This window comes from Lepus europaeus, chromosome 4, assembly GCF_033115175.1.
Source record: "Lepus europaeus isolate LE1 chromosome 4, mLepTim1.pri, whole genome shotgun sequence".
Lineage (NCBI taxonomy): Eukaryota > Metazoa > Chordata > Mammalia > Lagomorpha > Leporidae > Lepus > Lepus europaeus.
Window position 1 is genome coordinate 15,152,235 of NC_084830.1, and position 14,258 is coordinate 15,166,492.

The window sequence follows — 14,258 nt, forward strand, 5'->3', positions numbered from 1 at the left end:
ACCCACAGACTCAACTGCAACCAACTCTGCAAGTCTCTCCTCATCCCTTTGATATGTATCCAGGGTTGTCACCTGCCACCAGGCTGTCACTCACACCACATAGGGGGTTGGTGGCATCAAGTTCCTCTGGAAGCAATCTCAGCCAAGCCCTAACATAAGATAGAGAGAGCACTGTTACCTGGCTCAAGCCTGCTCTGCCTGTTACAACTCCTTGGTCCAAAAGTCACACTTGAACAGAGGACACCACCCCTTTGCCAAACAGTTGTAGTCCCTGGCACTGTGCTTCGAGGGCTTATCACAAGGGCCTGGTGGGGCTTCCTGTCATAACTTTACACAAGGCGTGGGGTTATCTTTCGGGAACCTTTGGAGTTGAGAGTTGAGTTGTGAACCTTTCCTTGCGGCTCGTTTCATCCTGACATGAGTGTGCAGAAGAGGATGAAGAGGGCCCTGCCGGGGCTGTTAAGGTTCCCATTATCAGTTCCTCGAGCTTGTATCAAAAAGACATTTGTGATGGCATTTGACCCCACCGAGGAATCTGGGCCATCTGACAACAATTATGGCAGTGTTATCTGCATCTGAGAGCATAAACTCTCCCAGGCGGCAGCTTCCCACCAATCTTATGGTCTTAGCAATGAGCCCCAAATGGAAGACATCCTGGCAGAGAGGTGAGGCATTTGGCTATAACAGCCGGGCAAATGGGAACCCAACAGATTTGCGAGAAAGACCCCTTTCTGTAGTAAGCCCACTTCACCCTCCTCCACGTGGGGAGTCTCCTGGCTCCTGTTCTTTCCAGCTGCATGATTTGGGGAGGTTACTTGGTCACTGTGAACCACAGCTTTCTCATGAGTGAACTGGGAATGATTTGGTCTGTCTTTCAGGACCAGAGACGGTGCCAAGAGAGCACAGTGCACTCCAGTGCTTCACTGGGGTTCCGTGACTTCCTCACGTGGTTCTCCTCTGCTTCTCTAAGATGGGAAAAGGAAGTCTAGCTAGTGTAGTGGGAGTCAGTGAGATGGGTTCAGGTTCCAACTGCAAATTTTGGAACCCAGTGTTGCCTTCTGCTCATGATGCTTTCCTTTCCTAACAGACCACATTTTTACATATCCCTTTATCTCCTATTTATAATGAATATTAAAATGAAAATGTTATTTTTATTCAAAGTAAATCCATTATAAAAAATAGAAATTTATTTTGTCTTCTGGAACTTTGGTGAGAAAAGGGTAGGTGTAGTTATTCTCACTTTGTCTCCAAACACATCCAAGGTCACCCGTGGAACTGGAAACCCCAGCCTGAGCTCCTCACTGCCAGCATATCACTCTCTGACACCATCTCTTGCAGCAGGTATCCAACTCTCATCTCTTAGCAACGTGACAGAGTCTATGTCTTGCACTGACTTCCGGGAAGTTGTTGGGTAAAGTCTTCCGTTTCTTATGTCCTCAGTCCCTCCTCTGTGAAGTGAAGAGCTTGTGTGGAGTCTTTTTGTCTTTTATTGAGTTCTGTTTTCCTGTCTCTATCTCCTGCTTTAGCAATTCATTGTCCTCTGATCAAAGCTGACTTGTCTCTCAGGACTGTGTTCCAATCTCTTCCTGATCTGTGCACTGAACAGCTGTCTTGTTTGAGTCCTGCAGAATGGTGGTTTGGTAGAGTTATGGCATTTTGTTGACAGGTAGATATGAGATCAAATCCTAGTTTTGCTTCTTACAAACAATGCAACTTTGGGAAATTCAGTTATTTTATCTTTCTGGACCTCAGTTTCTTCATGTGTAGGTGAGAAAGCAGCCACAGAGGAAGCTACAACAGCAGGTGAGCTTGGTTATGTTCCAATACAACTGCCCTGATTGAGGCTGGAATGTGAATTTCATATAGCTTTTATCTGTTACAAAATAGTATACCTAGGGGCCAGCGCTGTAGCGCAGTGGGTTAAGGCCCTGGCTAGAAGCACCGGCATCCTGTGTGAGTGCTGGTTCTAGTCCTGGCAGCTCCATTTCTGATCCAGCTCTCTGCTATGCCCTGGGAAAGCAGTAGAAGATGGCTCAAGTCCTTGAGCCCCTGCACCCACATGGGAAGCCTGCAAGAAGCTCCTGGCTTCTGGCTTCGGAATGGCTCAGCTCCAGCCGTTGTGGCCATCTGGGAAGTGAACCAGCGGATGGAAGACCTTTCTTTCTGCCTCTACCTCTACCTCTCTCTGTAGCTCTGCCTTTCAGATAAACAAGATAAATCTTTAAAAAAATAGTACACCTTGAGTTTTTCTAACCATTAAAAATGTGAAATCCATTCTTAGCTTGCATGCTATGTCAGGGCAGTAAGCAAATCCGCTGAGGCCTGCAAACTGCAGTTTGTGAACCCAGTTCCAGTCTTTTCTCTGTACATGCTCCAGAGCTGCAGAAGCAGAGTCCATTCTTCCAAAGTCCCTCCTCAGAGCGCCTCACTCTAGGCTGGACCTCAAAGGAGAGGCAGCTCCTGGGGAGAGGTAACTTAGTGTCCTGCTTCCCTCTCAGGGTCAGCTTGTACGCAGTCTGGCTGGGAACTTTTGCTAACAGATGGCTTGTCCATAGAACTCTTATTTATGCAGGACTCTGTGTCGTCCCTGAGGTGAGGGCTCTCTTAGGCTGAATATTAAGCCCATAAAAGTTCCTGCTTCTGAAAACAAGCACAGAGGGAATATATATACACAGCACGTATCTTTCTCCTAACACCCACATCCAGGAATATAGAAATTACATGAGGTGGACATTTGTTCTGCACACTAAGACATTTGCATCCTCAATCAGAAAATCAGAATACCTGGGTCTGAGTCCAGGCTCTGACCCCCTATATCAGTTTCTTGCTAATGTATACCCTATAAAGCAGCAAATAATGGCTCCTGCCATTCACCTGGAGTATCTGGATTGAATTCCCAACTCCTAGCTTCAAACTGGACCAGCACCAGATATTGCAGACATCTGGAGAGTGAACCATTGGACAGGAGTTCTCTGTCACTTCCTTTTTCTGTTTCTGTGCCTGTGAAATTTAAAAAAAAAAAATCTAAGAAGTATGCTAGACTGACGATATCTACTTTATGTCCTGGAATATGTAAAGGCAGGACATTGTGTATGCCTTTCCAGGGTAGGACAAAGGCAAAGGAGGGAGATGTAGGCCCAGAAAAGTTGTTATCACTTCCTCAAGGAATTTTCATGGCTCTCAAGGCCAGAGGATTGACAGAGACAATGAATTCATAGCTCAGCTGGCAAAATCCAATTAAGCTTAATAGAGTGGCCTTGCCTTGAGTTAGCTCTGTGGAGGGACCTTAGAAGCCAAGGAAATGCCTTTTTGTGCCTGGGGCATCTGAGGCCCCATTAGGCAGCTGTGGACATTACACGGAGGCTGTTAGCAGGTGGGGCAGGACTGTACCACTCTGGAGTCCGGGCTGCATGATCTGAAACTCAGGTGACAATCTGTCCTGGTTTGCCTGGGAAAACCGTTAAGGTGCCCAGCAAACCGGCACGGGTTGGTAACCCTACATCATGCCTCGCGGAAGATGAGGCTGTGTGGACTTGAGGGAGCGTAAGTCATCTTCCATCTCAGTTCTCCAGAACAGACAGCAGTAAACTTCCTGGGAAGGGCCAGGGATGAGACAGTTCAGGCTTTGTGGGCTGTGTGCGTTAAGAGATCACAAGAGCCGGCGCCGTGGCTCAACAGGCTAATCCTCCGCCTTGCGGCGCCAGCACACAGGGTTCTAGTCCCGGTCGGGGCACCGATCCTGTCCCGGTTGCCCCTCTTCCAGGCCAGCTCTCTGCTGTGGCCAGGGAGTGCAGTGGAGGATGGCCCAAGTGTTTGGGCTCTGCACCCCATGGGAGACCAGGAGAAGCACCTGGCTCCTGCCATCGGATCAGCGCGGTGCGCCGGCCGCAGCACGCTACCGCGGCGGCCATTGGAGGGTGAACCAACAGCAAAGGAAGACCTTTCTCTCTGTCTCTCTCTCACTACCCACTCTGCCTGTCAAAAAAAAAAAAAAAAAATTGAGATCACAAGAATACCAAAGCAGGTAAGTGTGGCTGCATCTCAATGTGATGTTAGTTACAAAAGCAGGCCAACCCTTGCCCTACAAGATTTGTATTTTCCCAACCTTTCTTTCGGTGCCACTCGTATGTGTACAAACATGCACACCCCACCAGAATGTAGGCGGCAGGACAGCCTAGTGGTTACAGAGGGCTTGCCTTTGGAGTAAGACAGACCTCAGCTTAACCCTTGGCTTTGCTTCCTGCTCACTTAGTGACCTGCAGCATTGTGCTTCTGAGTCAATGTGCCCTCATCTATAAAGCAGGAATGATACAAATGGGACAGTCTCAGACACCACTTCCGGATGGAAGAAGTGTTAGAGAACTTGTGGCTGTGTCTCATGCATAGCGATAAGGATGGCCACCTCCTCTTAGGTAGAAACTGTAGACAGCTAAATAGGCCTCTGGAACACACAGGGTTAAATTACAGAATGGGAAGGAGGCTTGAAACCCTTTACAGCTTCAGGAAGGGGAGTTCCTGTCTGTTACTGCACTGCAGAGCCTTGGGGAGCAACTGCTGAGGGGCTGCTAGGGTCCGACGGTGGTGGAGGTGGTTCCTCCTTGGGTGTGGACATGGGTGGGGCTGTTTGCTGCAAGGTGTATATGGGGGTGTGTTTGTGTGCCTCGTGGTGGACACCTTGTGGGTGTGCAGCTATCTGATGACAGAGGAAGAACAGCTCTGATGGTAACCAGAGACATGTTTGCATCTGTGATTTGAGGAAACGCAGGTTTTAGGGCTGGAAAGGTCTTAAAGATGCCTCGTCCAGTTCCTTATCCTGTTCTCCTCTTACTGGTGACTCAGTAGAAGCCTTATCCAAAGCCACTCTGCTAATTGGTCTCCTGATCTCTCATCTAAAGAACATGCTCCACAATGCGAGGACAATTAAATTCTGGGTGAACTCAGCAGGTGAGTTCACACAGTGTTCACTCACTGGTCCTGCCTGATTTTGGGTCAACAGAGGAAGGCAGGGTGAGTACTGGGGAGGAGGAATGTGTGATTAGCCTTTGTGAGAACACACTTGCAGAAAGGGCTGCTTGGATTTGAACTTGGATTTTTATTATGCACCCTGTAAAGTAAATTCACACCTGACATTTAAAAACTTTGGATCAAAATCATAATTCTTATATTTCCAGTTAAATCAATAAGGAATACAATTTAATTTGATCTCAGGGGAGGTACGCTTGTGTTCCGTGCTCCCTTACCATGGTATGAGTTGGTTTATGAAAATCTCGGTGAGTTTCAGAGGACAGAAAAGACTTCGCCCAGAGTGGGGCTTGTTAGGTCAACAAAGGCAGGCAGGTCCTTGATCGGGGGTTTGGTCACAGGTCTATGTGTTCAACCCCAATGCAGACTTGTAGTGATGTACTGGCCTCTTCACACCTGTACCTCTGGTAAAACTCCTAGGGAACATCTGTTCCTCTGCCAGGCTAACGAGCCACAAAGTCTGACTCAGTGCTGCAGTGTGAGACTGTTTCCTCCCAGGCAACATGGTGCCAAGAGTGAGGCCCTTGGTACGTGCCTGGCAGCTGTTTGGTTTGAGTTTCCATCTGGGAGATGCCATCTCTGGGCTTGTTTCAAAAGCAGCCAAGTTCAAGGGGTTATTAGACTGCTTTATCTACAGAAACTAAAACAAACCCTAGAAGTTTAAACAGATAACAGTGCATTCATTACTAAAAAATGAAGGCAAGACATATAGACAATTTAAAAGAAATTAAAAATTACAACATTCAAAAACAACTGCTTCTAGGATTTTAGAATGTATTTTCCCAGACTTCACTGTATGTAGTACAAATGCACTTCTTAAACAAAATTGAGAGCACATTGCAAAGCTCTGGGAAACTGAGCAAGAGGCATAGACTTCCTGAGCCTGAGTCTTCTTTCCAGGAGCAGATGAGTGATGTTGTCCAGAGGATTCCTGTCCCCTGCCATGCTGAGGCCACAGCACAGACTCTGGACATGGGTAAGCACAGCAGGGATAAGACCATCCCCACAGAGCTCAGCCTTTTAAAAAATTTATTTATTTCCTCTTATTTGAAAGGCAGAGAGAGAGAGAGAGAGAGAGAGAGAGAGAGAGAGAGACACACACACAGATATGTTACACTCTGGTTCTCTCCTGCAACAATTGGGCGTGGTGGCTAAAGCCAGGAGCCTGAAACTCAATCTAGGTCTCCCATGTGGGTGACAAGGACACAAGTCCCTGAACATCACCAGCTGCCACCCAGGCTGTGCATTAGCAGGAAGCTGGAGTGGAGTTTGGAGTTGGGCTTCCCAAGCAGTGTCTTAATCTCTGTGCCAAATTCCACTTCCCTACAACAATGCTGCCTTTTAATTCTCCCAGACGAGCCATCAGCCACAAGAATGACGGCAGTCCCCAGCCACTTGATCTCCTTTAGTTATTGGCATCTTCCTAAACTTGACCCCAGACATTGTAGAGAAGAGACTAGCCGTCCTTGCCAGACTCTGAATTTCTCACTGCAGAAGCAGAGCCCATGATAAACTGGTGGATGCTTCCCATTATGCTTTACACATAGGGTGTTTTGTTTTGCTGCAATAGGACATGTGACCAGACTACCAAGTCATTGAATTTGAGGCTCACTCCAGAGGAAATCTGCTCCCCTTCCCATGTCCTCAGGAGCTTGTTCTTTGGCTGTTTCCTCTCTATCCTCGTTCGTTCATCTTGTTCATGCCTTCCATTTGGCTCACAAGGGTACTGCAGAAAGATCATGGAAAAATAAAATTGAAAAGTTTACTTTGGTGTAAAAAACTTTGAATCCGTGCATAGTTTTTTCAACGTATGCATTTTCCATGAATGCTTTGAAGAGACCTCATGCAGGAAGAACCATGCCTTCTCCAAGGGCACAATTCCTATTCCTGTCCTCACCCCTCTGGTGAGCTGCCCATCATCATCTCACTGGTTCTTCATCAGTTCCACCCTTGAGAGGAAGTTTTACACGTCCCAGCTTGACCACATGCAGTTTGGCTTAACACCAGCAGGTATTCTTGTATCAAGGGCATCTGCCCAAAGCCACTTGATCGTGTTCAGTGATCTGGACGTCTCCCTCCTCTCCCCTGCTGCTCTTTCCTTCCTTCCTGCCTAGCAATTCCACCCCTGCTCAGTCTGTAAACTACCCCTGATGGTCTCCTCTTCTGTAACTGTTTCATGGACCATCTCTGTGGGGTGAATCCCCAACTGGCATTTCCAGTGAGGAGCTCTTGAGTTCCAGACCAACTTTAACCTGCTCAAAGCACGTCTGCAGCACTTTCTCAAGACTGAGAATTGAGCTGAATGAGCTCGTCTCTTTAAAATCTATGTAACATTTTGGGTTCTTCTCAGAGCAGCATCAGATGTTCAGACCTTAACTTCTGCAGTTCAATAGATCTGGATTCAGATCACAACTTGGACCCTTCATATATACATACCCATGCTTACTCCCCTTGTCTGAGCCTTGCTGTTTCCTCTCTGTCATGGGGAGCCTAATGTCCTAACCTATAGAGTTGCTGTTGGAAAATGTAACCATTTTTATTAACAGCAATTTAAAAATAGTCATCTTTTCTGAGCATAATACACGCTTATTTAGACTACTTGGACATTCTGGAAAGTATTTCACCATTCAAGATAAGTGCTGTTAACATGTTAATGTTCCTCCATTTCTCTTTTCTTGTGTGTGTTTGTATGTGTATGTAAATGGGTCTTCTGATGGTGTTGCCTTTTCCTCAGCTTCTCATGGTAGGAGGCTTCATCTCATTCTTTACTTCCTCTTCTCTCTCATATTCTCATCCAACAAGTCACCAACTCATTTTTTAAGAGTTATCCATTCACTTATTTGTAAGGCAGACTGACAGAGAGGGATATATTTATATCTATCTATCTATCTATCTATCTATCTATCTATCTATCTAAAAAGAGATCTTCCATCCACTGGTTTACTCCCCCTGGGGGTTGCAGTAGCCAGAGCTGGGTCAGGCTGAAGCAAAGAGCCAGAAACTGTATCCTGGTCTTTCATATGGGTGACAGGGGCCCAAGCACTTGGGCCATCTTCTGCTGCCTTCCCAGGCACATTGGTAGGAAGCTGGAGAGGAAGCAGAACAACAAGGAATAGAATTGGTACTCTGACATGCGATGCCAGCTGCCCTGCAGTGCTAGTTCCAAGTAACTAAATCTTCTAATTGTATCTCTAGTCTCACCTCAGATGCAATGTTTCTTCTTCAATACTGTCTCTCATAATTTACTTGATTTTCTAGCCTGAAGGCTGGACAGATAGACAGAGAGATAGAGCTAGAGACAGAGCTCCTGTCTGTTGCTTTCACTACCCAAATGCTGCAATAGCCAGGGCTGGGTCAAGGCTGAAGCCTGAAGCTGAGAATGCAATCCGGGTCTCCCACATGCAAGGCAGAGACTCAAGTATCTGAACCAACACAGACCTCCTCGGGATGCTGGAATGAGAAGCCTGATCCAGAGATCCAGTCCAGGTACTCTGATGTGGGATGTGGTACTTGACTGCTGGGCCAGGGCGTGCACTTTTTATTTTAAATTGCACATAGGCAGTTCCCCCAAATTGGAAATCTAGATGTTCCACCCCCTTCATGAAAATGCAGCTCTGGCCACCCTTTGTTCCTGTTACCAAGTCTGCCTCTTGATTCCAGTCTCATCTTTCATCTCTCCACATCCCCTGCAAGTGTCAGCCTAGTCAAGTCGGTGCCTCTGTCCCAAATACTTGCCCTGCTTTGTGGTTGCAAACCTTCTACTCATCCACCCTATCTTAGGACAAATGGCTTCTCCTTTGAAAGCCTCCTCTCTTCTCTCTTTCCCACCTGACAGCCTTGTTGCCCTTACTTTGTGTACCCCAACCCTTGGCACCTGGCCTATATCCTGATTAAAGACCTGAGCAGGCCATCTGGTAATGCACTGGGTTGCTTGTTCTCTGAATTTCTTGTGAGAATTTTATCTCCAGTACCTGGAAAAGGTTTGGCATGTGCTCAGTAAACATTTGTTGAAAACATGGATGGTGGTATAACAAAAAGAGAAAAGGATTATGTGATTTGTTTTTATTATTATTATTATTTCACATATCCAGCTTGGGACAAATGACATTTGAGTCTTTTTTTTTTTTTTTTAACAAAGTTGTTGAGATGCTCAAATGAGGTGATAGAAAGACGGTATTTTGGAAAATAAAAATGAAACACTATGCAAGAGTGGTTGTTATTAGCTGAAATGTAAGTAGCAAGTGGATGCTAATTTGGCTGGCTTGATGATCGTGGGCTTGGTGGAGGATGAGGAGTGCCATGCCTAATTCCAAGAGCTGTGTGTCTTCAGGCAGGCCCTCCTCCCAGGCCCCTTCTGGGTCAGGTGAGGATCACTGTGGCACTTCCCTCTTCTCTGTGTTGGCCGCGAGGCTCAGGTGAGATAATGCATGTTAAACTCCTGTTGTGTTAAATTGTCTGGGAAGGGGCTGGAGTTATACAAACACACGGTGCTTATTCTGGCTAACCTGGCTCCCTCCTGGGATGCCTGTGTTCTCAGCCCTGGCCTGAGATCCCAATCCAGCTTTGAATCTCATTTGATTGATGCTGGGTCTCCTGTATCCAGTGGGACTACAGGCTGGTTCTTGTGTTCGATTTCACCTGAGTGTCATCCTGGCCTCGTACCACGGCTCGCCTCCCTGAGAAGCTTACTGCCAAGGTAACGTGCACAACGCTGCTTTCCTACTCTCTGTTTTCACCAGTGCTGTCTCAGGGAAGCTTTCCCCAAACTCCCAGACCAGTGCAGCTCCTCAGCTATGGTCTTGTGCTCCCACGCCTTCACTTCGGGGTCTCCCTCCAGTTATCCTGGTGTTCATGTCAGCATTTGCTGTCAGTTTGTCTGCTGGCCCTTCTCTGGGTCCCCGCTGTTTCTCCTCTGCTTCGCAGAATGCCTGGTACATAAGAGATGTCAACACATACTTGTAAGATGAATAAATCGCTTTCTGAACTTATTTAATGTCCTCCACATGCTCAATACCTTGACCCCTGTCACTTGCCCAGGGAGGGATATGCCATCCTGCCTCCCTGCACACGCACGCACACACACACATACCACCTAATAAATGAGATAATGCATGCAATGCCAGTAGCACAGTATCAAGCACAGGAAGAGCACTTAGTAGGAATTAGCAGCCACTGACGCCAGGCTATCCTGCTGCACCTCTAATCCACATCTCCTGTCCCCCTTGTCTACCACTTGCTGCCTACCACACACAGCAGGTGCATGCTCAATGCTCAGTGCACAGATGCACAGTTCCTATGTCTGTCTTCTTTCGTGGACATTTGCAGAGCCTTGTGGTGGGCGCTTTCACTGCATATTATGGAGAAAAACTGGTGATTCAGAGTAGAGAAGAGACCTATTGCTTGTGCCTGGTTTCTTCATGGACTTTACTCATGGGTGAGGGTGCAGAGGTGGACAGACAGAAAAGCAAGCAAGACAGAGCCTTAGTGCTTCAGGAATTGGAAATCTGCAAGAACCAAGGGGCTGTAGTGAGCACTTGTGTCTACCCTAGACTCAGACATATGTGGCTCGAACCTCGGTGCTCTCACTTACCATCCTTGGCACATTGGGAACTCATCTAACCTCTTTAAGCCTCAATTTCCTAAAAATGGGATCTGAGTAGCCCAGTGTTGCAGGGTGGTTTCATGCCTGGAGCACCACGTGACAACCTGCAAAGGCTAGATCAATGCAGGCTGCGTATTATTGTCCATCCTCCCTGCTTCCCTACGAGGGCAGGTATGCTGCGTCCCTGTCTCCCATCCGTGTGGAGGTGGAGGAATGGTCCCCCAGTAATTTTCCCGACTTACCTCCTTTCTCCATCACTCAGTGGGGGCTCCGGCTCTTCCCTGACGTTTCACACACATCAGTGAGTGCAGCAGGGAGAAATCACTGTGCATGAGGCTGTAGAGGCACACAGGTGCCTCTACAGAACTGCCAAATGCCTCTGTAATGATCTTCCCTGGGGAGTTGGCATCCCCCAACCTGCCTCCCACCGTTGGTGTCTTTTGGAGCTGTTCTCTTGCTGCCTGATCAGCCACTGGTTGCTCAGATCTCAAATGAAAATCTCTAGTGCAGTCCCAGCACGGAGATGAGGACGTGTTCTTTTTGGTGTTTGATGAGCAGAATTATTACTTTGGAAAGGCTCGAGCTGGGGAACTGAAGCAGGAGTGAGGAGAACCCCATCGTGATTAAATATTCATTGAATACTCACGTGAGTCGTGTCAGACAATGACAGTGAAGCCACATAAAATAAAATGGATGCCGAGGCTCCAGGAGGTACCAAGGGAATCTTGCTTCCCTCCCGCCCCAGCCCCACACATTTCATCCCATGAATATATTTCCCCCTGCACTAAAATATTCTTGCTGTCTGAAGCAGATTTTGCAAAGGCCAACTCCTGACTTTTCAAATTATATTCAAGTGACAGCTCAATGCTCTTCATGTGCTGCTGAGCTGAGTTCACAGTGTAGACAGATTGGCCCAGGAGTTGGGGCTTCCTGTGAGCTGAGGGCCTGGGCTAGGGGATGGGTGCTGGGCAGGGCCAGACCTTGCAGTGGGGCCTCCCTGCTGCTGTCACCCTCAGACCAGGCTTCCCTCTGGCTAAGGTCATTGGGATCCTGTTCTCTCCTGAGTTTTGAGCATTTCACTCTATGGCCCCAGGGTTTTAAAAATTGTCTCCTTCAGGGCCTGGCATTGTGGCACAGTGGATTAAGCTGCTGCTTGGGATGTTGGTTTGAGACCCAACTGTTCAACTTCTGATCCAGCTTCCTGTTAATGTGTCCGAGAAAGCAGAGGAAGATTGCCCAATTGTTTGGACCCTGACCATCCATGCAAGAGACCTGGATGGAGTTTGAGGCTCCTGGCTTCTGCCTAGTAGAACCAGCTGTTGCAGCTATTTGGGGAGTAAGCCAGAGGATGGAAGTTTCTCTCTTTCTCTCTCTCTCTCTCTCTCCCTCCCTCTCCCTCTCCCTCTCCCTCTCCCTCTCCCTCTCTCTTTCTCCCCAGATGGTTTCAATGGCTGGCACTGGTCTGCCGAAGCCAGAAAGCTGGATATCCCATGTGGGTGGCAGGCACCCAAGTACTTGGGCCATCCTCTGCTGCTTTCTCAGGTGCATTATCAGGGAGCTGGATCAGTAGTGGAGCAGCTGGGACTTGAACCAGTGCTATATGGGATGCCAACATTGCAAGAGGCAGTTTAACCCACTGCACCACAACATTGGCCCCTAGGTGTTCCTTTTCTTAAAAGTTTTTTTTTTTTTTTAATGTTTAATTGAGGGTCTGATGCTGTGGCGCAGGGGGTTATCGCCCTGGCCTGAGGTGCTGGCATCCCATACGGGTGCCAGTTTGAGCACCGGCTGCTCCACTTCCAATCCAGCTCTCTGCTATGGCCTAAGAAGGCAGTAGAAGATGGCTCAAGTCCTTGGGCCCCTGCACCCAGGTGGGAGACCTGGAAGAAACTCCTGGCTCCTGGCTTTGGATCGGTGCAGCTCCGGCCGTTGTGGCCAACTGGGGAGTGGAACATCAGATGGAAGACCTCTCTCTCTCTCTCTCTCTCTCTCTCTCTCTCTCTCTCTCTCCCTCTCCTCTCTCTGTGTAACTCTGACTTGCAAATAAATAAATAAACTTTAAAAAAATATTTAATTGACAAATAATAATTATATACCTTTATAGGCTACAATGTGATGTTTTGAGATATACGTGTGTGTGTGTGTGTGTGTATTCATTGTGGAATGATAAAATCAGGCTAGGTATCCTATCTAATGCCTCAGTTATTTATTATTTCTTTGTAGTGAGAGTATCTGAAATCCTGTTTTTAGCTTTGGGTTTTCGGCTTCCCTGGATTGTAGGACAGATGAGAAGTTTCAACTCTGATTGAAGCCCAGAGCTGAGTCATTGTCCTAACCTAGACATAATAATAAATGAAGGTGGAGTAGTTGCAGTTGTTTTGGTTGCCGAAAGTGATTGGAGATTCTATTATTATTTTGTAATAACTGGAAAAACTGGAAATTGTCAGAGTCTCCATCCAAGGCTTAAGAAATAGTGCAGTTAGTTTGACGGACAGTGGTCAAAAATAGGAAACCTACCTTCTGCTCTCATTTTAGTGAGTTCACTTCCATACTGTGGCACCTGTGTTGTTTCTCATGCCTGACACCGTAGCCGGCCCGCTCTCCTTGTCTCTCTCCTCAAACTGCCTCATCTGTCTTCCTGCATTGCACTCTGAATTGGGTTTTTGCATCCCACTTCCTTTTCTGGTATCTGATATCCCCACTCTCCCTCTTTTAGAACTGAAGTTTCATGAAGGCAAGGTTTCTGTTTCCTCCACTTTTGTCTTCATGAAGCACGCAGAACAGCACGTTCCACTAACTAAATGCCCACGTCATGTTTGACTGGTAAATAAGATTTCATGGACAGTAAGACCCATCTCTCTGGGTGTCTCTCAGTTCTCAGCATCACCCATTGCCTTGCTTAATACAAAATCTGTTTTTAAGAGTCTTTCTCTTGGTCACTAGGAGAGAGGTGAAGATAGGAGAGGGGAGAGGTTGGGAGAGGAGAGAAGGGAGGAGAAAAGAGAAGGCAGGGTTTGTGAGAAGGCAGAGGTGGAATGAAGGCTTTAGTAGGGAGAAGAAAAAAGAGAGAGAAGGCTAGGGCACGAGATATGTAGGCATGTGGAGAAGGATGCATTTTCTGTCTCAATGGGTTGTTAATAAGATGAAGTACAACAAATGCATTAGTCAGTTTCTTTTTATTTCTACAGCAAAACACCTGAGGCAGGCTAACTTTATAAGAAATGAGATTTATTTGGCTCATGGTTTTGGAGGCTGAAAATCTAAGCAGCATAGTTCCAGCTCTGTTGATGGCTCCATGGCGGATGGAAGGAGTTTTACTCATTCTCCCTTGTCCAGCTCTATGCTGCACGATTCCCTCTGGATACTTCCTCAGCATCACAAAGCTAAACTATTCCAAATGCAACTTCATTTTACCCATCAAAACCTGCTCACACCGTCTGAGCTCCTTCTGGGAATCAGAACAATAGCCAAACACTCTGTGAGGTGAGAGATATTGTAGTTATCTCTGACTTCTCCCCTCAGGTCCAGTTGCTCATCAAATAGATTCTGCTGAACCTGCTTCTAGATGCCTCTAGGACTTGTTCACTCCTCACTGCTCACTGCCCCAGCCGGATCCCAGCCTGTGCACTGATCT